Raw genomic sequence first — 23,746 nt, forward strand, 5'->3', positions numbered from 1 at the left:
TTTGTTGTTGGGGACTGTCTTTTTCGAAAAGGAACCGTCTCTTGATGTTGGAGACTGTCTTCTTCGAAAACATTTCGAAAATTTTCTTTGGAAACTGTCTTTGTCGAAAATGAACCGTCTTTTGTCGTTAGAGACTGCTTTTTTCGAAAATGAAGCGTCTTTTGATGTTGGAGACTGTCTTCTTCGAAAACATTTCGAAAATTATCTTCGAAAACTGTTTTTTTTTCAAAAAGGAACTGTCTTTTGTTGTTGGGGACTGTCTTTTTCGAAAAGGAACCGTCTCTTGATGTTGGAGACTGTCTTCTTCGAAAACATTTCGAAAATTTTCTTTGGAAACTGTCTTTTTCGAAAATGAACCGTCTTTTGTCGTTAGAGACTGCTTTTTTCGAAAATGAAGCGTCTTTTGATGTTGGAGACTGTCTTCTTCGAAAACATTTCGAAAATTATCTTCGAAAACTGTTTTTTTTTCAAAAAGGAACTGTCTTTTGTTGTTGGGGACTGTCTTTTTCGAAAAGGAACCGTCTCTTGATGTTGGAGACTGTCTTCTTCGAAAACATTTCGAAAATTTTCTTTGGAAACTGTCTTTTTCAAAAATGAAGCGTCATTTGTTGTTGGAGACTGTCTTTTTCAAAAAGGAACCGTCTTTTGTCGTTAGAGACTGCTTTTTTCGAAAATGAAGCGTCTTTTGATGTTGGAGACTGTCTTCTTCGAAAACATTTCGAAAATTATCTTCGAAAACTGTTTTTTTTTCAAAAAGGAACTGTCTTTTGTTGTTGGGGACTGTCTTTTTCGAAAAGGAACCGTCTCTTGATGTTGGAGACTGTCTTCTTCGAAAACATTTCGAAAATTTTCTTTGGAAACTGTCTTTTTCGAAAATGAACCGTCTTTTGTCGTTAGAGACTGCTTTTTTCGAAAATGAAGCGTCTTTTGATGTTGGAGACTGTCTTCTTCGAAAACATTTCGAAAATTATCTTCGAAAACTGTTTTTTTTTCAAAAAGGAACTGTCTTTTGTTGTTGGGGACTGTCTTTTTCGAAAAGGAACCGTCTCTTGATGTTGGAGACTGTCTTCTTCGAAAACATTTCGAAAATTTTCTTTGGAAACTGTCTTTTTCAAAAATGAAGCGTCATTTGTTGTTGGAGACTGTCTTTTTCAAAAAGGAACTGTCTTTTTTTGTTGAGGACTGTCTTTTTCGAAAAGGAACCGTCTCTTGTTGTTGGAGACTGTCTTCTTCGAAAACATTTCGAAAATTTTCTTTGGAAACTGTCTTTTTCGAAAATGAACCGTCTTTTGTCGTTAGAGACTGCTTTTTTCGAAAATGAAGCGTCTTTTGATGTTGGAGACTGTCTTCTTCGAAAACATTTCGAAAATTATCTTCGAAAACTGTTTTTTTTTCAAAAAGGAACTGTCTTTTGTTGTTGGGGACTGTCTTTTTCGAAAAGGAACCGTCTCTTGATGTTGGAGACTGTCTTCTTCGAAAACATTTCGAAAATTTTCTTTGGAAACTGTCTTTTTCAAAAATGAAGCGTCATTTGTTGTTGGAGACTGTCTTTTTCAAAAAGGAACCGTCTTTTGTCGTTAGAGACTGCTTTTTTCGAAAATGAAGCGTCTTTTGATGTTGGAGACTGTCTTCTTCGAAAACATTTCGAAAATTATCTTCGAAAACTGTTTTTTTTTCAAAAAGGAACTGTCTTTTGTTGTTGGGGACTGTCTTTTTCGAAAAGGAACCGTCTCTTGATGTTGGAGACTGTCTTCTTCGAAAACATTTCGAAAATTTTCTTTGGAAACTGTCTTTTTCGAAAATGAACCGTCTTTTGTCGTTAGAGACTGCTTTTTTCGAAAATGAAGCGTCTTTTGATGTTGGAGACTGTCTTCTTCGAAAACATTTCGAAAATTATCTTCGAAAACTGTTTTTTTTTCAAAAAGGAACTGTCTTTTGTTGTTGGGGACTGTCTTTTTCGAAAAGGAACCGTCTCTTGATGTTGGAGACTGTCTTCTTCGAAAACATTTCGAAAATTTTCTTTGGAAACTGTCTTTTTCGAAAATGAACCGTCTTTTGTCGTTAGAGACTGCTTTTTTCGAAAATGAAGCGTCTTTTGATGTTGGAGACTGTCTTCTTCGAAAACATTTCGAAAATTTTCTTTGGAAACTGTCTTTTTCGAAAATGAACCGTCTTTTGTCGTTAGAGACTGCTTTTTTCGAAAAGGAACCGTCTCTTGATGTTGGAGACTGTCTTCTTCGAAAACATTTCGAAAATTTTCTTTGGAAACTGTCTTTGTCGAAAATGAACCGTCTTTTGTCGTTAGAGACTGCTTTTTTCGAAAATGAAGCGTCTTTTGATGTTGGAGACTGTCTTCTTCGAAAACATTTCGAAAATTATCTTCGAAAACTGTTTTTTTTTCAAAAAGGAACTGTCTTTTGTTGTTGGGGACTGTCTTTTTCGAAAAGGAACCGTCTCTTGATGTTGGAGACTGTCTTCTTCGAAAACATTTCGAAAATTTTCTTTGGAAACTGTCTTTTTCGAAAATGAACCGTCTTTTGTCGTTAGAGACTGCTTTTTTCGAAAATGAAGCGTCTTTTGATGTTGGAGACTGTCTTCTTCGAAAACATTTCGAAAATTATCTTCGAAAACTGTTTTTTTTTCAAAAAGGAACTGTCTTTTGTTGTTGGGGACTGTCTTTTTCGAAAAGGAACCGTCTCTTGATGTTGGAGACTGTCTTCTTCGAAAACATTTCGAAAATTTTCTTTGGAAACTGTCTTTTTCGAAAATGAACCGTCTTTTGTCGTTAGAGACTGCTTTTTTCGAAAATGAAGCGTCTTTTGATGTTGGAGACTGTCTTCTTCGAAAACATTTCGAAAATTATCTTCGAAAACTGTTTTTTTTTCAAAAAGGAACTGTCTTTTGTTGTTGGGGACTGTCTTTTTCGAAAAGGAACCGTCTCTTGATGTTGGAGACTGTCTTCTTCGAAAACATTTCGAAAATTTTCTTTGGAAACTGTCTTTTTCAAAAATGAAGCGTCATTTGTTGTTGGAGACTGTCTTTTTCAAAAAGGAACCGTCTTTTGTCGTTAGAGACTGCTTTTTTCGAAAATGAAGCGTCTTTTGATGTTGGAGACTGTCTTCTTCGAAAACATTTCGAAAATTTTCTTTGGAAACTGTCTTTTTCGAAAATGAACCGTCTTTTGTCGTTAGAGACTGCTTTTTTCGAAAAGGAACCGTCTCTTGATGTTGGAGACTGTCTTCTTCGAAAACATTTCGAAAATTTTCTTTGGAAACTGTCTTTGTCGAAAATGAACCGTCTTTTGTCGTTAGAGACTGCTTTTTTCGAAAATGAAGCGTCTTTTGATGTTGGAGACTGTCTTCTTCGAAAACATTTCGAAAATTATCTTCGAAAACTGTTTTTTTTTCAAAAAGGAACTGTCTTTTGTTGTTGGGGACTGTCTTTTTCGAAAAGGAACCGTCTCTTGATGTTGGAGACTGTCTTCTTCGAAAACATTTCGAAAATTTTCTTTGGAAACTGTCTTTTTCGAAAATGAACCGTCTTTTGTCGTTAGAGACTGCTTTTTTCGAAAATGAAGCGTCTTTTGATGTTGGAGACTGTCTTCTTCGAAAACATTTCGAAAATTATCTTCGAAAACTGTTTTTTTTTCAAAAAGGAACTGTCTTTTGTTGTTGGGGACTGTCTTTTTCGAAAAGGAACCGTCTCTTGATGTTGGAGACTGTCTTCTTCGAAAACATTTCGAAAATTTTCTTTGGAAACTGTCTTTTTCGAAAATGAACCGTCTTTTGTCGTTAGAGACTGCTTTTTTCGAAAATGAAGCGTCTTTTGATGTTGGAGACTGTCTTCTTCGAAAACATTTCGAAAATTATCTTCGAAAACTGTTTTTTTTTCAAAAAGGAACTGTCTTTTGTTGTTGGGGACTGTCTTTTTCGAAAAGGAACCGTCTCTTGATGTTGGAGACTGTCTTCTTCGAAAACATTTCGAAAATTTTCTTTGGAAACTGTCTTTTTCAAAAATGAAGCGTCATTTGTTGTTGGAGACTGTCTTTTTCAAAAAGGAACCGTCTTTTGTCGTTAGAGACTGCTTTTTTCGAAAATGAAGCGTCTTTTGATGTTGGAGACTGTCTTCTTCGAAAACATTTCGAAAATTATCTTCGAAAACTGTTTTTTTTTCAAAAAGGAACTGTCTTTTGTTGTTGGGGACTGTCTTTTTCGAAAAGGAACCGTCTCTTGATGTTGGAGACTGTCTTCTTCGAAAACATTTCGAAAATTTTCTTTGGAAACTGTCTTTTTCGAAAATGAACCGTCTTTTGTCGTTAGAGACTGCTTTTTTCGAAAATGAAGCGTCTTTTGATGTTGGAGACTGTCTTCTTCGAAAACATTTCGAAAATTATCTTCGAAAACTGTTTTTTTTTCAAAAAGGAACTGTCTTTTGTTGTTGGGGACTGTCTTTTTCGAAAAGGAACCGTCTCTTGATGTTGGAGACTGTCTTCTTCGAAAACATTTCGAAAATTTTCTTTGGAAACTGTCTTTTTCAAAAATGAAGCGTCATTTGTTGTTGGAGACTGTCTTTTTCAAAAAGGAACCGTCTTTTGTCGTTAGAGACTGCTTTTTTCGAAAATGAAGCGTCTTTTGATGTTGGAGACTGTCTTCTTCGAAAATATTTCGAAAATTATCTTCGAAAACTGTTTTTTTTTCAAAAAGGAACTGTCTTTTGTTGTTGGGGACTGTCTTTTTCGAAAAGGAACCGTCTCTTGTTGTTGGAGACTGTCTTCTTCGAAAACATTTCGAAAATTTTCTTTGGAAACTGTCTTTTTCAAAAATGAAGCGTCATTTGTTGTTGGAGACTGTCTTTTTCAAAAAGGAACCGTCTTTTGTCGTTAGAGACTGCTTTTTTCGAAAATGAAGCGTCTTTTGATGTTGGAGACTGTCTTCTTCGAAAACATTTCGAAAATTATCTTCGAAAACTGTTTTTTTTTCAAAAAGGAACTGTCTTTTGTTGTTGGGGACTGTCTTTTTCGAAAAGGAACCGTCTCTTGTTGTTGGAGACTGTCTTCTTCGAAAACATTTCGAAAATTTTCTTTGGAAACTGTCTTTTTCAAAAATGAAGCGTCATTTGTTGTTGGAGACTGTCTTTTTCAAAAAGGAACCGTCTTTTGTCGTTAGAGACTGCTTTTTTCGAAAATGAAGCGTCTTTTGATGTTGGAGACTGTCTTCTTCGAAAACATTTCGAAAATTATCTTCGAAAACTGTTTTTTTTTCAAAAAGGAACTGTCTTTTGTTGTTGGGGACTGTCTTTTTCGAAAAGGAACCGTCTCTTGATGTTGGAGACTGTCTTCTTCGAAAACATTTCGAAAATTTTCTTTGGAAACTGTCTTTTTCGAAAATGAACCGTCTTTTGTCGTTAGAGACTGCTTTTTTCGAAAATGAAGCGTCTTTTGATGTTGGAGACTGTCTTCTTCGAAAACATTTCGAAAATTATCTTCGAAAACTGTTTTTTTTTCAAAAAGGAACTGTCTTTTGTTGTTGGGGACTGTCTTTTTCGAAAAGGAACCGTCTCTTGATGTTGGAGACTGTCTTCTTCGAAAACATTTCGAAAATTTTCTTTGGAAACTGTCTTTTTCAAAAATGAAGCGTCATTTGTTGTTGGAGACTGTCTTTTTCAAAAAGGAACCGTCTTTTGTCGTTAGAGACTGCTTTTTTCGAAAATGAAGCGTCTTTTGATGTTGGAGACTGTCTTCTTCGAAAACATTTCGAAAATTATCTTCGAAAACTGTTTTTTTTTCAAAAAGGAACTGTCTTTTGTTGTTGGGGACTGTCTTTTTCGAAAAGGAACCGTCTCTTGTTGTTGGAGACTGTCTTCTTCGAAAACATTTCGAAAATTTTCTTTGGAAACTGTCTTTTTCAAAAATGAAGCGTCATTTGTTGTTGGAGACTGTCTTTTTCAAAAAGGAACCGTCTTTTGTCGTTAGAGACTGCTTTTTTCGAAAATGAAGCGTCTTTTGATGTTGGAGACTGTCTTCTTCGAAAACATTTCGAAAATTATCTTCGAAAACTGTTTTTTTTTCAAAAAGGAACTGTCTTTTGTTGTTGGGGACTGTCTTTTTCGAAAAGGAACCGTCTCTTGATGTTGGAGACTGTCTTCTTCGAAAACATTTCGAAAATTTTCTTTGGAAACTGTCTTTTTCGAAAATGAACCGTCTTTTGTCGTTAGAGACTGCTTTTTTCGAAAATGAAGCGTCTTTTGATGTTGGAGACTGTCTTCTTCGAAAACATTTCGAAAATTATCTTCGAAAACTGTTTTTTTTTCAAAAAGGAACTGTCTTTTGTTGTTGGGGACTGTCTTTTTCGAAAAGGAACCGTCTCTTGTTGTTGGAGACTGTCTTCTTCGAAAACATTTCGAAAATTTTCTTTGGAAACTGTCTTTTTCAAAAATGAAGCGTCATTTGTTGTTGGAGACTGTCTTTTTCAAAAAGGAACCGTCTTTTGTCGTTAGAGACTGCTTTTTTCGAAAATGAAGCGTCTTTTGATGTTGGAGACTGTCTTCTTCGAAAACATTTCGAAAATTATCTTCGAAAACTGTTTTTTTTTCAAAAAGGAACTGTCTTTTGTTGTTGGAGACTGTCTTTTTCAAAAAGGAACTGTCTTTTTTTGTTGAGGACTGTCTTTTTCGAAAAGGAACCGTCTCTTGTTGTTGGAGACTGTCTTCTTCGAAAACATTTCGAAAATTTTCTTTGGAAACTGTCTTTTTCGAAAATGAACCGTCTTTTGTCGTTAGAGACTGCTTTTTTCGAAAATGAAGCGTCTTTTGATGTTGGAGACTGTCTTCTTCGAAAACATTTCGAAAATTATCTTCGAAAACTGTTTTTTTTTCAAAAAGGAACTGTCTTTTGTTGTTGGGGACTGTCTTTTTCGAAAAGGAACCGTCTCTTGATGTTGGAGACTGTCTTCTTCGAAAACATTTCGAAAATTTTCTTTGGAAACTGTCTTTTTCAAAAATGAAGCGTCATTTGTTGTTGGAGACTGTCTTTTTCAAAAAGGAACCGTCTTTTGTCGTTAGAGACTGCTTTTTTCGAAAATGAAGCGTCTTTTGATGTTGGAGACTGTCTTCTTCGAAAACATTTCGAAAATTATCTTCGAAAACTGTTTTTTTTTCAAAAAGGAACTGTCTTTTGTTGTTGGGGACTGTCTTTTTCGAAAAGGAACCGTCTCTTGATGTTGGAGACTGTCTTCTTCGAAAACATTTCGAAAATTTTCTTTGGAAACTGTCTTTTTCGAAAATGAACCGTCTTTTGTCGTTAGAGACTGCTTTTTTCGAAAATGAAGCGTCTTTTGATGTTGGAGACTGTCTTCTTCGAAAACATTTCGAAAATTATCTTCGAAAACTGTTTTTTTTTCAAAAAGGAACTGTCTTTTGTTGTTGGGGACTGTCTTTTTCGAAAAGGAACCGTCTCTTGATGTTGGAGACTGTCTTCTTCGAAAACATTTCGAAAATTTTCTTTGGAAACTGTCTTTTTCAAAAATGAAGCGTCATTTGTTGTTGGAGACTGTCTTTTTCAAAAAGGAACCGTCTTTTGTCGTTAGAGACTGCTTTTTTCGAAAATGAAGCGTCTTTTGATGTTGGAGACTGTCTTCTTCGAAAACATTTCGAAAATTATCTTCGAAAACTGTTTTTTTTTCAAAAAGGAACTGTCTTTTGTTGTTGGGGACTGTCTTTTTCGAAAAGGAACCGTCTCTTGATGTTGGAGACTGTCTTCTTCGAAAACATTTCGAAAATTTTCTTTGGAAACTGTCTTTTTCGAAAATGAACCGTCTTTTGTCGTTAGAGACTGCTTTTTTCGAAAATGAAGCGTCTTTTGATGTTGGAGACTGTCTTCTTCGAAAACATTTCGAAAATTATCTTCGAAAACTGTTTTTTTTTCAAAAAGGAACTGTCTTTTGTTGTTGGGGACTGTCTTTTTCGAAAAGGAACCGTCTCTTGATGTTGGAGACTGTCTTCTTCGAAAACATTTCGAAAATTTTCTTTGGAAACTGTCTTTTTCAAAAATGAACCGTCATTTGTTGTTGGAGACTGTCTTTTTCAAAAAGGAACCGTCTTTTGTCGTTAGAGACTGCTTTTTTCGAAAATGAAGCGTCTTTTGATGTTGGAGACTGTCTTCTTCGAAAACATTTCGAAAATTATCTTCGAAAACTGTTTTTTTTTCAAAAAGGAACTGTCTTTTGTTGTTGGGGACTGTCTTTTTCGAAAAGGAACCGTCTCTTGATGTTGGAGACTGTCTTCTTCGAAAACATTTCGAAAATTTTCTTTGGAAACTGTCTTTTTCAAAAATGAAGCGTCATTTGTTGTTGGAGACTGTCTTTTTCAAAAAGGAACCGTCTTTTGTCGTTAGAGACTGCTTTTTTCGAAAATGAAGCGTCTTTTGATGTTGGAGACTGTCTTCTTCGAAAACATTTCGAAAATTATCTTCGAAAACTGTTTTTTTTTCAAAAAGGAACTGTCTTTTGTTGTTGGGGACTGTCTTTTTCGAAAAGGAACCGTCTCTTGATGTTGGAGACTGTCTTCTTCGAAAACATTTCGAAAATTTTCTTTGGAAACTGTCTTTTTCAAAAATGAAGCGTCATTTGTTGTTGGAGACTGTCTTTTTCAAAAAGGAACCGTCTTTTGTCGTTAGAGACTGCTTTTTTCGAAAATGAAGCGTCTTTTGATGTTGGAGACTGTCTTCTTCGAAAACATTTCGAAAATTATCTTCGAAAACTGTTTTTTTTTCAAAAAGGAACTGTCTTTTGTTGTTGGGGACTGTCTTTTTCGAAAAGGAACCGTCTCTTGATGTTGGAGACTGTCTTCTTCGAAAACATTTCGAAAATTTTCTTTGGAAACTGTCTTTGTCGAAAATGAACCGTCTTTTGTCGTTAGAGACTGCTTTTTTCGAAAATGAAGCGTCTTTTGATGTTGGAGACTGTCTTCTTCGAAAACATTTCGAAAATTATCTTCGAAAACTGTTTTTTTTTCAAAAAGGAACTGTCTTTTGTTGTTGGGGACTGTCTTTTTCGAAAAGGAACCGTCTCTTGATGTTGGAGACTGTCTTCTTCGAAAACATTTCGAAAATTTTCTTTGGAAACTGTCTTTTTCGAAAATGAACCGTCTTTTGTCGTTAGAGACTGCTTTTTTCGAAAATGAAGCGTCTTTTGATGTTGGAGACTGTCTTCTTCGAAAACATTTCGAAAATTATCTTCGAAAACTGTTTTTTTTTCAAAAAGGAACTGTCTTTTGTTGTTGGGGACTGTCTTTTTCGAAAAGGAACCGTCTCTTGATGTTGGAGACTGTCTTCTTCGAAAACATTTCGAAAATTTTCTTTGGAAACTGTCTTTTTCAAAAATGAAGCGTCATTTGTTGTTGGAGACTGTCTTTTTCAAAAAGGAACCGTCTTTTGTCGTTAGAGACTGCTTTTTTCGAAAATGAAGCGTCTTTTGATGTTGGAGACTGTCTTCTTCGAAAACATTTCGAAAATTATCTTCGAAAACTGTTTTTTTTTCAAAAAGGAACTGTCTTTTGTTGTTGGGGACTGTCTTTTTCGAAAAGGAACCGTCTCTTGATGTTGGAGACTGTCTTCTTCGAAAACATTTCGAAAATTTTCTTTGGAAACTGTCTTTTTCGAAAATGAACCGTCTTTTGTCGTTAGAGACTGCTTTTTTCGAAAATGAAGCGTCTTTTGATGTTGGAGACTGTCTTCTTCGAAAACATTTCGAAAATTATCTTCGAAAACTGTTTTTTTTTTCAAAAAGGAACTGTCTTTTGTTGTTGGGGACTGTCTTTTTCGAAAAGGAACCGTCTCTTGATGTTGGAGACTGTCTTCTTCGAAAACATTTCGAAAATTATCTTCGAAAACTGTTTTTTTTTTCAAAAAGGAACTGTCTTTTGTTGTTGGGGACTGTCTTTTTCGAAAAGGAACCGTCTCTTGTTGTTGGAGACTGTCTTCTTCGAAAACATTTCGAAAATTTTCTTTGGAAACTGTCTTTTTCAAAAATGAAGCGTCATTTGTTGTTGGAGACTGTCTTTTTCAAAAAGGAACCGTCTTTTGTCGTTAGAGACTGCTTTTTTCGAAAATGAAGCGTCTTTTGATGTTGGAGACTGTCTTCTTCGAAAACATTTCGAAAATTATCTTCGAAAACTGTTTTTTTTTCAAAAAGGAACTGTCTTTTGTTGTTGGAGACTGTCTTTTTCAAAAAGGAACTGTCTTTTTTTGTTGAGGACTGTCTTTTTCGAAAAGGAACCGTCTCTTGTTGTTGGAGACTGTCTTCTTCGAAAACATTTCGAAAATTTTCTTTGGAAACTGTCTTTTTCGAAAATGAACCGTCTTTTGTCGTTAGAGACTGCTTTTTTCGAAAATGAAGCGTCTTTTGATGTTGGAGACTGTCTTCTTCGAAAACATTTCGAAAATTATCTTCGAAAACTGTTTTTTTTTCAAAAAGGAACTGTCTTTTGTTGTTGGGGACTGTCTTTTTCGAAAAGGAACCGTCTCTTGATGTTGGAGACTGTCTTCTTCGAAAACATTTCGAAAATTATCTTCGAAAACTGTTTTTTTTTCAAAAAGGAACTGTCTTTTGTTGTTGGGGACTGTCTTTTTCGAAAAGGAACCGTCTCTTGTTGTTGGAGACTGTCTTCTTCGAAAACATTTCGAAAATTTTCTTTGGAAACTGTCTTTTTCGAAAATGAACCGTCTTTTGTCGTTAGAGACTGCTTTTTTCGAAAATGAAGCGTCTTTTGATGTTGGAGACTGTCTTCTTCGAAAACATTTCGAAAATTATCTTCGAAAACTGTTTTTTTTTTCAAAAAGGAACTGTCTTTTGTTGTTGGGGACTGTCTTTTTCGAAAAGGAACCGTCTCTTGTTGTTGGAGACTGTCTTCTTCGAAAACATTTCGAAAATTTTCTTTGGAAACTGTCTTTTTCAAAAATGAAGCGTCATTTGTTGTTGGAGACTGTCTTTTTCAAAAAGGAACCGTCTTTTGTCGTTAGAGACTGCTTTTTTCGAAAATGAAGCGTCTTTTGATGTTGGAGACTGTCTTCTTCGAAAACATTTCGAAAATTATCTTCGAAAACTGTTTTTTTTTCAAAAAGGAACTGTCTTTTGTTGTTGGAGACTGTCTTTTTCAAAAAGGAACTGTCTTTTTTTGTTGAGGACTGTCTTTTTCGAAAAGGAACCGTCTCTTGTTGTTGGAGACTGTCTTCTTCGAAAACATTTCGAAAATTTTCTTTGGAAACTGTCTTTTTCGAAAATGAACCGTCTTTTGTCGTTAGAGACTGCTTTTCTCGAAAATGAAGCGTCTTTTGATGTTGGAGACTGTCTTCTTCGAAAACATTTCGAAAATTATCTTCGAAAACTGTTTTTTTTTCAAAAAGGAACTGTCTTTTGTTGTTGGGGACTGTCTTTTTCGAAAAGGAACCGTCTCTTGATGTTGGAGACTGTCTTCTTCGAAAACATTTCGAAAATTTTCTTTGGAAACTGTCTTTTTCAAAAATGAAGCGTCATTTGTTGTTGGAGACTGTCTTTTTCAAAAAGGAACCGTCTTTTGTCGTTAGAGACTGCTTTTTTCGAAAATGAAGCGTCTTTTGATGTTGGAGACTGTCTTCTTCGAAAACATTTCGAAAATTATCTTCGAAAACTGTTTTTTTTTCAAAAAGGAACTGTCTTTTGTTGTTGGGGACTGTCTTTTTCGAAAAGGAACCGTCTCTTGATGTTGGAGACTGTCTTCTTCGAAAACATTTCGAAAATTTTCTTTGGAAACTGTCTTTTTCGAAAATGAACCGTCTTTTGTCGTTAGAGACTGCTTTTTTCGAAAATGAAGCGTCTTTTGATGTTGGAGACTGTCTTCTTCGAAAACATTTCGAAAATTATCTTCGAAAACTGTTTTTTTTTCAAAAAGGAACTGTCTTTTGTTGTTGGGGACTGTCTTTTTCGAAAAGGAACCGTCTCTTGATGTTGGAGACTGTCTTCTTCGAAAACATTTCGAAAATTTTCTTTGGAAACTGTCTTTTTCAAAAATGAAGCGTCATTTGTTGTTGGAGACTGTCTTTTTCAAAAAGGAACCGTCTTTTGTCGTTAGAGACTGCTTTTTTCGAAAATGAAGCGTCTTTTGATGTTGGAGACTGTCTTCTTCGAAAACATTTCGAAAATTATCTTCGAAAACTGTTTTTTTTTCAAAAAGGAACTGTCTTTTGTTGTTGGGGACTGTCTTTTTCGAAAAGGAACCGTCTCTTGATGTTGGAGACTGTCTTCTTCGAAAACATTTCGAAAATTTTCTTTGGAAACTGTCTTTTTCGAAAATGAACCGTCTTTTGTCGTTAGAGACTGCTTTTTTCGAAAATGAAGCGTCTTTTGATGTTGGAGACTGTCTTCTTCGAAAACATTTCGAAAATTATCTTCGAAAACTGTTTTTTTTTCAAAAAGGAACTGTCTTTTGTTGTTGGGGACTGTCTTTTTCGAAAAGGAACCGTCTCTTGATGTTGGAGACTGTCTTCTTCGAAAACATTTCGAAAATTTTCTTTGGAAACTGTCTTTTTCAAAAATGAAGCGTCATTTGTTGTTGGAGACTGTCTTTTTCAAAAAGGAACCGTCTTTTGTCGTTAGAGACTGCTTTTTTCGAAAATGAAGCGTCTTTTGATGTTGGAGACTGTCTTCTTCGAAAACATTTCGAAAATTATCTTCGAAAACTGTTTTTTTTTCAAAAAGGAACTGTCTTTTGTTGTTGGGGACTGTCTTTTTCGAAAAGGAACCGTCTCTTGATGTTGGAGACTGTCTTCTTCGAAAACATTTCGAAAATTTTCTTTGGAAACTGTCTTTTTCAAAAATGAAGCGTCATTTGTTGTTGGAGACTGTCTTTTTCAAAAAGGAACCGTCTTTTGTCGTTAGAGACTGCTTTTTTCGAAAATGAAGCGTCTTTTGATGTTGGAGACTGTCTTCTTCGAAAACATTTCGAAAATTATCTTCGAAAACTGTTTTTTTTTCAAAAAGGAACTGTCTTTTGTTGTTGGGGACTGTCTTTTTCGAAAAGGAACCGTCTCTTGATGTTGGAGACTGTCTTCTTCGAAAACATTTCGAAAATTTTCTTTGGAAACTGTCTTTTTCAAAAATGAAGCGTCATTTGTTGTTGGAGACTGTCTTTTTCAAAAAGGAACCGTCTTTTGTCGTTAGAGACTGCTTTTTTCGAAAATGAAGCGTCTTTTGATGTTGGAGACTGTCTTCTTCGAAAACATTTCGAAAATTATCTTCGAAAACTGTTTTTTTTTCAAAAAGGAACTGTCTTTTGTTGTTGGGGACTGTCTTTTTCGAAAAGGAACCGTCTCTTGATGTTGGAGACTGTCTTCTTCGAAAACATTTCGAAAATTTTCTTTGGAAACTGTCTTTTTCAAAAATGAAGCGTCATTTGTTGTTGGAGACTGTCTTTTTCAAAAAGGAACCGTCTTTTGTCGTTAGAGACTGCTTTTTTCGAAAATGAAGCGTCTTTTGATGTTGGAGACTGTCTTCTTCGAAAACATTTCGAAAATTATCTTCGAAAACTGTTTTTTTTTCAAAAAGGAACTGTCTTTTGTTGTTGGGGACTGTCTTTTTCGAAAAGGAACCGTCTCTTGATGTTGGAGACTGTCTTCTTCGAAAACATTTCGAAAATTTTCTTTGGAAACTGTCTTTTTCAAAAATGAAGCGTCATTTGTTGTTGGAGACTGTCTTTTTCAAAAAGGAACCGTCTTTTGTCGTTAGAGACTGCTTTTTTCGAAAATGAAGCGTCTTTTGATGTTGGAGACTGTCTTCTTCGAAAACATTTCGAAAATTATCTTCGAAAACTGTTTTTTTTTCAAAAAGGAACTGTCTTTTGTTGTTGGGGACTGTCTTTTTCGAAAAGGAACCGTCTCTTGATGTTGGAGACTGTCTTCTTCGAAAACATTTCGAAAATTTTCTTTGGAAACTGTCTTTGTCGAAAATGAACCGTCTTTTGTCGTTAGAGACTGCTTTTTTCGAAAATGAAGCGTCTTTTGATGTTGGAGACTGTCTTCTTCGAAAACATTTCGAAAATTATCTTCGAAAACTGTTTTTTTTTCAAAAAGGAACTGTCTTTTGTTGTTGGGGACTGTCTTTTTCGAAAAGGAACCGTCTCTTGATGTTGGAGACTGTCTTCTTCGAAAACATTTCGAAAATTTTCTTTGGAAACTGTCTTTTTCGAAAATGAACCGTCTTTTGTCGTTAGAGACTGCTTTTTTCGAAAATGAAGCGTCTTTTGATGTTGGAGACTGTCTTCTTCGAAAACATTTCGAAAATTATCTTCGAAAACTGTTTTTTTTTCAAAAAGGAACTGTCTTTTGTTGTTGGGGACTGTCTTTTTCGAAAAGGAACCGTCTCTTGATGTTGGAGACTGTCTTCTTCGAAAACATTTCGAAAATTTTCTTTGGAAACTGTCTTTTTCAAAAATGAAGCGTCATTTGTTGTTGGAGACTGTCTTTTTCAAAAAGGAACCGTCTTTTGTCGTTAGAGACTGCTTTTTTCGAAAATGAAGCGTCTTTTGATGTTGGAGACTGTCTTCTTCGAAAATATTTCGAAAATTATCTTCGAAAACTGTTTTTTTTTCAAAAAGGAACTGTCTTTTGTTGTTGGGGACTGTCTTTTTCGAAAAGGAACCGTCTCTTGTTGTTGGAGACTGTCTTCTTCGAAAACATTTCGAAAATTTTCTTTGGAAACTGTCTTTTTCAAAAATGAAGCGTCATTTGTTGTTGGAGACTGTCTTTTTCAAAAAGGAACCGTCTTTTGTCGTTAGAGACTGCTTTTTTCGAAAATGAAGCGTCTTTTGATGTTGGAGACTGTCTTCTTCGAAAACATTTCGAAAATTATCTTCGAAAACTGTTTTTTTTTCAAAAAGGAACTGTCTTTTGTTGTTGGGGACTGTCTTTTTCGAAAAGGAACCGTCTCTTGATGTTGGAGACTGTCTTCTTCGAAAACATTTCGAAAATTTTCTTTGGAAACTGTCTTTTTCGAAAATGAACCGTCTTTTGTCGTTAGAGACTGCTTTTTTCGAAAATGAAGCGTCTTTTGATGTTGGAGACTGTCTTCTTCGAAAACATTTCGAAAATTATCTTCGAAAACTGTTTTTTTTTCAAAAAGGAACTGTCTTTTGTTGTTGGGGACTGTCTTTTTCGAAAAGGAACCGTCTCTTGATGTTGGAGACTGTCTTCTTCGAAAACATTTCGAAAATTTTCTTTGGAAACTGTCTTTTTCAAAAATGAAGCGTCATTTGTTGTTGGAGACTGTCTTTTTCAAAAAGGAACCGTCTTTTGTCGTTAGAGACTGCTTTTTTCGAAAATGAAGCGTCTTTTGATGTTGGAGACTGTCTTCTTCGAAAACATTTCGAAAATTATCTTCGAAAACTGTTTTTTTTTCAAAAAGGAACTGTCTTTTGTTGTTGGGGACTGTCTTTTTCGAAAAGGAACCGTCTCTTGATGTTGGAGACTGTCTTCTTCGAAAACATTTCGAAAATTTTCTTTGGAAACTGTCTTTTTCAAAAATGAAGCGTCATTTGTTGTTGGAGACTGTCTTTTTCAAAAAGGAACCGTCTTTTGTCGTTAGAGACTGCTTTTTTCGAAAATGAAGCGTCTTTTGATGTTGGAGACTGTCTTCTTCGAAAACATTTCGAAAATTTTCTTTGGAAACTGTCTTTTTCAAAAATGAAGCGTCATTTGTTGTTGGAGACTGTCTTTTTCAAAAAGGAACCGTCTTTTGTCGTTAGAGACTGCTTTTTTCGAAAATGAAGCGTCTTTTGATGTTGGAGACTGTCTTCTTCGAAAACATTTCGAAAATTATCTTCGAAAACTGTTTTTTTTTCAAAAAGGAACTGTCTTTTGTTGTTGGGGACTGTCTTTTTCGAAAAGGAACCGTCTCTTGATGTTGGAGACTGTCTTCTTCGAAAACATTTCGAAAATTTTCTTTGGAAACTGTCTTTTTCAAAAATGAAGCGTCATTTGTTGTTGGAGACTGTCTTTTTCAAAAAGGAACCGTCTTTTGTCGTTAGAGACTGCTTTTTTCGAAAATGAAGCGTCTTTTGATGTTGGAGACTGTCTTCTTCGAAAACATTTCGAAAATTATCTTCGAAAACTGTTTTTTTTTCAAAAAGGAACTGTCTTTTGTTGTTGGGGACTGTCTTTTTCGAAAAGGAACCGTCTCTTGATGTTGGAGACTGTCTTCTTCGAAAACATTTCGAAAATTTTCTTTGGAAACTGTCTTTGTCGAAAATGAACCGTCTTTTGTCGTTAGAGACTGCTTTTTTCGAAAATGAAGCGTCTTTTGATGTTGGAGACTGTCTTCTTCGAAAACATTTCGAAAATTATCTTCGAAAACTGTTTTTTTTTCAAAAAGGAACTGTCTTTTGTTGTTGGGGACTGTCTTTTTCGAAAAGGAACCGTCTCTTGATGTTGGAGACTGTCTTCTTCGAAAACATTTCGAAAATTTTCTTTGGAAACTGTCTTTTTCGAAAATGAACCGTCTTTTGTCGTTAGAGACTGCTTTTTTCGAAAATGAAGCGTCTTTTGATGTTGGAGACTGTCTTCTTCGAAAACATTTCGAAAATTATCTTCGAAAACTGTTTTTTTTTCAAAAAGGAACTGTCTTTTGTTGTTGGGGACTGTCTTTTTCGAAAAGGAACCGTCTCTTGATGTTGGAGACTGTCTTCTTCGAAAACATTTCGAAAATTTTCTTTGGAAACTGTCTTTTTCAAAAATGAAGCGTCATTTGTTGTTGGAGACTGTCTTTTTCAAAAAGGAACCGTCTTTTGTCGTTAGAGACTGCTTTTTTCGAAAATGAAGCGTCTTTTGATGTTGGAGACTGTCTTCTTCGAAAATATTTCGAAAATTATCTTCGAAAACTGTTTTTTTTTCAAAAAGGAACTGTCTTTTGTTGTTGGGGACTGTCTTTTTCGAAAAGGAACCGTCTCTTGTTGTTGGAGACTGTCTTCTTCGAAAACATTTCGAAAATTTTCTTTGGAAACTGTCTTTTTCAAAAATGAAGCGTCATTTGTTGTTGGAGACTGTCTTTTTCAAAAAGGAACCGTCTTTTGTCGTTAGAGACTGCTTTTTTCGAAAATGAAGCGTCTTTTGATGTTGGAGACTGTCTTCTTCGAAAACATTTCGAAAATTATCTTCGAAAACTGTTTTTTTTTCAAAAAGGAACTGTCTTTTGTTGTTGGGGACTGTCTTTTTCGAAAAGGAACCGTCTCTTGATGTTGGAGACTGTCTTCTTCGAAAACATTTCGAAAATTTTCTTTGGAAACTGTCTTTTTCGAAAATGAACCGTCTTTTGTCGTTAGAGACTGCTTTTTTCGAAAATGAAGCGTCTTTTGATGTTGGAGACTGTCTTCTTCGAAAACATTTCGAAAATTATCTTCGAAAACTGTTTTTTTTTCAAAAAGGAACTGTCTTTTGTTGTTGGGGACTGTCTTTTTCGAAAAGGAACCGTCTCTTGATGTTGGAGACTGTCTTCTTCGAAAACATTTCGAAAATTTTCTTTGGAAACTGTCTTTTTCAAAAATGAAGCGTCATTTGTTGTTGGAGACTGTCTTTTTCAAAAAGGAACCGTCTTTTGTCGTTAGAGACTGCTTTTTTCGAAAATGAAGCGTCTTTTGATGTTGGAGACTGTCTTCTTCGAAAACATTTCGAAAATTATCTTCGAAAACTGTTTTTTTTTCAAAAAGGAACTGTCTTTTGTTGTTGGGGACTGTCTTTTTCGAAAAGGAACCGTCTCTTGATGTTGGAGACTGTCTTCTTCGAAAACATTTCGAAAATTTTCTTTGGAAACTGTCTTTGTCGAAAATGAACCGTCTTTTGTCGTTAGAGACTGCTTTTTTCGAAAATGAAGCGTCTTTTGATGTTGGAGACTGTCTTCTTCGAAAACATTTCGAAAATTATCTTCGAAAACTGTTTTTTTTTCAAAAAGGAACTGTCTTTTGTTGTTGGGGACTGTCTTTTTCGAAAAGGAACCGTCTCTTGATGTTGGAGACTGTCTTCTTCGAAAACATTTCGAAAATTTTCTTTGGAAACTGTCTTTTTCGAAAATGAACCGTCTTTTGTCGTTAGAGACTGCTTTTTTCGAAAATGAAGCGTCTTTTGATGTTGGAGACTGTCTTCTTCGAAAACATTTCGAAAATTATCTTCGAAAACTGTTTTTTTTTCAAAAAGGAACTGTCTTTTGTTGTTGGGGACTGTCTTTTTCGAAAAGGAACCGTCTCTTGATGTTGGAGACTGTCTTCTTCGAAAACATTTCGAAAATTTTCTTTGGAAACTGTCTTTTTCAAAAATGAAGCGTCATTTGTTGTTGGAGACTGTCTTTTTCAAAAAGGAACCGTCTTTTGTCGTTAGAGACTGCTTTTTTCGAAAATGAAGCGTCTTTTGATGTTGGAGACTGTCTTCTTCGAAAATATTTCGAAAATTATCTTCGAAAACTGTTTTTTTTTCAAAAAGGAACTGTCTTTTGTTGTTGGGGACTGTCTTTTTCGAAAAGGAACCGTCTCTTGTTGTTGGAGACTGTCTTCTTCGAAAACATTTCGAAAATTTTCTTTGGAAACTGTCTTTTTCAAAAATGAAGCGTCATTTGTTGTTGGAGACTGTCTTTTTCAAAAAGGAACCGTCTTTTGTCGTTAGAGACTGCTTTTTTCGAAAATGAAGCGTCTTTTGATGTTGGAGACTGTCTTCTTCGAAAACATTTCGAAAATTATCTTCGAAAACTGTTTTTTTTTCAAAAAGGAACTGTCTTTTGTTGTTGGGGACTGTCTTTTTCGAAAAGGAACCGTCTCTTGATGTTGGAGACTGTCTTCTTCGAAAACATTTCGAAAATTTTCTTTGGAAACTGTCTTTTTCGAAAATGAACCGTCTTTTGTCGTTAGAGACTGCTTTTTTCGAAAATGAAGCGTCTTTTGATGTTGGAGACTGTCTTCTTCGAAAACATTTCGAAAATTATCTTCGAAAACTGTTTTTTTTTCAAAAAGGAACTGTCTTTTGTTGTTGGGGACTGTCTTTTTCGAAAAGGAACCGTCTCTTGATGTTGGAGACTGTCTTCTTCGAAAACATTTCGAAAATTTTCTTTGGAAACTGTCTTTTTCAAAAATGAAGCGTCATTTGTTGTTGGAGACTGTCTTTTTCAAAAAGGAACCGTCTTTTGTCGTTAGAGACTGCTTTTTTCGAAAATGAAGCGTCTTTTGATGTTGGAGACTGTCTTCTTCGAAAACATTTCGAAAATTATCTTCGAAAACTGTTTTTTTTTCAAAAAGGAACTGTCTTTTGTTGTTGGGGACTGTCTTTTTCGAAAAGGAACCGTCTCTTGATGTTGGAGACTGTCTTCTTCGAAAACATTTCGAAAATTTTCTTTGGAAACTGTCTTTGTCGAAAATGAACCGTCTTTTGTCGTTAGAGACTGCTTTTTTCGAAAATGAAGCGTCTTTTGATGTTGGAGACTGTCTTCTTCGAAAACATTTCGAAAATTATCTTCGAAAACTGTTTTTTTTTCAAAAAGGAACTGTCTTTTGTTGTTGGGGACTGTCTTTTTCGAAAAGGAACCGTCTCTTGATGTTGGAGACTGTCTTCTTCGAAAACATTTCGAAAATTTTCTTTGGAAACTGTCTTTTTCGAAAATGAACCGTCTTTTGTCGTTAGAGACTGCTTTTTTCGAAAATGAAGCGTCTTTTGATGTTGGAGACTGTCTTCTTCGAAAACATTTCGAAAATTATCTTCGAAAACTGTTTTTTTTTCAAAAAGGAACTGTCTTTTGTTGTTGGGGACTGTCTTTTTCGAAAAGGAACCGTCTCTTGATGTTGGAGACTGTCTTCTTCGAAAACATTTCGAAAATTTTCTTTGGAAACTGTCTTTTTCGAAAATGAACCGTCTTTTGTCGTTAGAGACTGCTTTTTTCGAAAATGAAGCGTCTTTTGATGTTGGAGACTGTCTTCTTCGAAAACATTTCGAAAATTTTCTTTGGAAACTGTCTTTTTCGAAAATGAACCGTCTTTTGTCGTTAGAGACTGCTTTTTTCGAAAATGAAGCGTCTTTTGATGTTGGAGACTGTCTTCTTCGAAAACATTTCGAAAATTATCTTCGAAAACTGTTTTTTTTTCAAAAAGGAACTGTCTTTTGTTGTTGGGGACTGTCTTTTTCGAAAAGGAACCGTCTCTTGATGTTGGAGACTGTCTTCTTCGAAAACATTTCGAAAATTTTCTTTGGAAACTGTCTTTTTCAAAAATGAAGCGTCATTTGTTGTTGGAGACTGTCTTTTTCAAAAAGGAACCGTCTTTTGTCGTTAGAGACTGCTTTTTTCGAAAATGAAGCGTCTTTTGATGTTGGAGACTGTCTTCTTCGAAAACATTTCGAAAATTATCTTCGAAAACTGTTTTTTTTTCAAAAAGGAACTGTCTTTTGTTGTTGGGGACTGTCTTTTTCGAAAAGGAACCGTCTCTTGATGTTGGAGACTGTCTTCTTCGAAAACATTTCGAAAATTTTCTTTGGAAACTGTCTTTTTCGAAAATGAACCGTCTTTTGTCGTTAGAGACTGCTTTTTTCGAAAATGAAGCGTCTTTTGATGTTGGAGACTGTCTTCTTCGAAAACATTTCGAAAATTATCTTCGAAAACTGTTTTTTTTTCAAAAAGGAACTGTCTTTTGTTGTTGGGGACTGTCTTTTTCGAAAAGGAACCGTCTCTTGATGTTGGAGACTGTCTTCTTCGAAAACATTTCGAAAATTTTCTTTGGAAACTGTCTTTTTCGAAAATGAACCGTCTTTTGTCGTTAGAGACTGCTTTTTTCGAAAATGAAGCGTCTTTTGATGTTGGAGACTGTCTTCTTCGAAAACATTTCGAAAATTTTCTTTGGAAACTGTCTTTTTCTAAAACAAATCGTCGGTAATCTCTGGAAACTTTCATTTGTCTTTGGAAATTGACTTTTTCTCAATAAATATATAATAAATAAATAAATAATCTGACTAGTGTACTGGACGCCTATTAAACTATTAAGAACTCAGTATCAGTGTACAAACTGCCTTAAATACTAATTCTTTTCATATGCAATTATAAATAATTATAAAATCAGTAGATAAAGATATTTATGGTCATTTACATATCTTAAGAAATAAAGTTTACATATTTTGAAATAACGTAGAAAATACTCGATGAAATTAAATCAGTTTTCTCGAGTTCTAATTCGTTTTCAATCAGTTATCAATTATCGACGTCTTCTGTAATTTCCCGCAAAACTTAGTTTCTATTTTAGTATTTTAGTTAATTTCTAAACCACCTTATATACACGTCTGCTTCGACTAAGGTCTAATGTATGATCAACAGACCGTCGAAAACATAAAAATCCTTTTATAACTTGTGATGTACGGTGTTTTAATAGTTTCAACGATCCAATTAAGATGTCTGGAAGGTTCTTCAACGTTGTTACTTAGTTGTCACAAAATGAACGCCAGTGAATGAAATGGAAGCCTGGCGTTTAATTAATACAGAAAATACATTTTTCACATACGCAAAAATGATTAATTAAAACGAAAAATCCGAGAAGAAATATGAGATTTGTTTGAAAACTCGGAGTTTTGGAGTCAACTCGTTGTTCGATAGCCGTTGGCCTGTTAACCTGGACCTCAAACCTACTAGTTTTGACATTTTCTGCTCTACCTTGTGTTTTGGAAGTTCAACCACTGTTTTGGCTTCCTCTTTCAAGCTTTGCGTCAAATTTGCCGCGCGTATTTTTGCTAAATCGTCAGCGAACGCAATCATCTCATATCTCAGTCAGATCATCATAATTTTGGGACTAGTACCGAACCCTGAGGAACACCTGCACCCAGTGTTTCCTTCTCTCCTACTCTAAGCATCAATATTCATTTTCAAAACTTTCTCGTTCCCTTTTACGAATAAAAAACAAAAGAAAAAAAATCGATTCGACTCGCTCAACCGTTTCCGACCGACAAAAAACAATTCAGCTCGTTAAAATCGTTTTTCCAAACCGTGGAAAAGAGGAAAAGTTTTTCCTGCGACCGTAGCCATTTAGTTTGTTTATGATAAGCCCCTTACACGTAAATCGTTAACGTCTATACTCTGATTTCCTACTACAAAAACCGTTTCTTTTGTCGTTTTGGCGTTCAAATAATTTTCCCAAGCGTTTCCCTCGAATTTTCACGAGAAATTCAAACATTTTTCATAGCAAATAACATCAAGTGGTCAACGATATCCATAACTTCAGTTAGGTCTCATCCAATAATCGCGAAAATTCGTTACGTGTAACCTTTAGTGGCCTTTACGGTGATACGATCTGACACCGTGTGATTTCTTCCCGTGGGACCTTCGCAAGTCACCACCTTCTGCGACTGGTACTTGTAATTGAGAAGACCGAACTTGATGGCCAGTTTCTGGTGGATGATGTTGCACACTAGGTTATGTTGGATGGTCTCTGATGGTTCTTGTCATTATTGAGCGTTTGGATCTTTAATCATTAATCTATCTTCTTGTAGTTGTTAGTGTTAATAACTTGAACCTGGATGGCCATCATGAAGCCTTCCGTCTCTGGAAAGAGTTACCCGTCGAGAGTGCAGGTTAAAAAGGTCAATCAAGCTTCTTCCACCCTCTAGGTTTCACTCTTTTGGTGCATTGATCCTGTATTCTGGTTTTTGCCTGCTTGGGCGGTCCAGCAGCTTGGCCTGTTGAAATCCTAGGTATTTGTAGGTTTCTCCGTTTTCCAATGGGAGGTTGAACATCTCCGTCTCCAAATTCCAAACTCCAAACTGGTACAGGAAGGAAGTCGACTGAGTTACCCGGAGTTACCCTCTGAATACCCTCTAGGTCTGTTTTCGTCCACTTCGGGATTCCAGAAGGATAAGTCAAAACAGGTGTGGCACAGGTGTTTATTTCCTGGACTAAATTGTCTGCATTTCATAAGCGGTTTCACTCTTTTGGTGCATTGATCCTGTATTCTGGTTTTTGCCTGCTTGGGCGGTCCAGCAGCTTGGCCTGTTGAAATCCTAGGTATTTGTAGGTTTCTCCGTTTTCCAATGGGAGGTTGAACATCTCCGTCTCCAAATTCCAAACTCCAAACTGGTACAGGAAGGAAGTCGACTGAGTTACCCGGAGTTACCCTCTGAATACCCTCTAGGTCTGTTTTCGTCCACTTCGGGATTCCAGAAGGATAAGTCAAAACAGGTGTGGCACAGGTGTTTATTTCCTGGACTAAATTGTCTGCATTTCATAAGCGGTTTCACTCTTTTGGTGCATTGATCCTGTATTCTGGTTTTTGCCTGCTTGGGCGGTCCAGCAGCTTGGCCTGTTGAAATCCTAGGTATTTGTAGGTTTCTCCGTTTTCCAATGGGAGGTTGAACATCTCCGTCTCCAAATTCCAAACTGGTACAGGAAGGAAGTCGACTGAGTTACCCGGAGTTACCCTCTGAATACCCTCTAGGTCTGTTTTCGTCCACTTCGGGATTCCAGAAGGATAAGTCAAAACAGGTGTGGCACAGGTGTTTATTTCCTGGACTAAATTGTCTGCATTTCATAAGCGGTTTCACTCTTTTGGTGCATTGATCCTGTATTCTGGTTTTTGCCTGCTTGGGCGGTCCAGCAGCTTGGCCTGTTGAAATCCTAGGTATTTGTAGGTTTCTCCGTTTTCCAATGGGAGGTTGAACATCTCCGTCTCCAAATTCCAAACTGGTACAGGAAGGAAGTCGATTGAGTTACCCGGAGTTACC

General features: G+C 35.7%; 1 protein-coding gene across 1 annotated transcript in view; it reads left to right on the plus strand.

The window, feature by feature from the left end:
- Positions 1-23,746, plus strand: part of LOC130442943 (regulating synaptic membrane exocytosis protein 1) — a 102,253-nt gene that overhangs the window by 62,849 nt on the left and 15,658 nt on the right. The window lies entirely within an intron of this gene.

The sequence above is a fragment of the Diorhabda sublineata genome, chromosome 4 (assembly GCF_026230105.1).
Source record: "Diorhabda sublineata isolate icDioSubl1.1 chromosome 4, icDioSubl1.1, whole genome shotgun sequence".
In the NCBI taxonomy this organism is placed as follows: Eukaryota; Metazoa; Arthropoda; class Insecta; order Coleoptera; family Chrysomelidae; genus Diorhabda; species Diorhabda sublineata.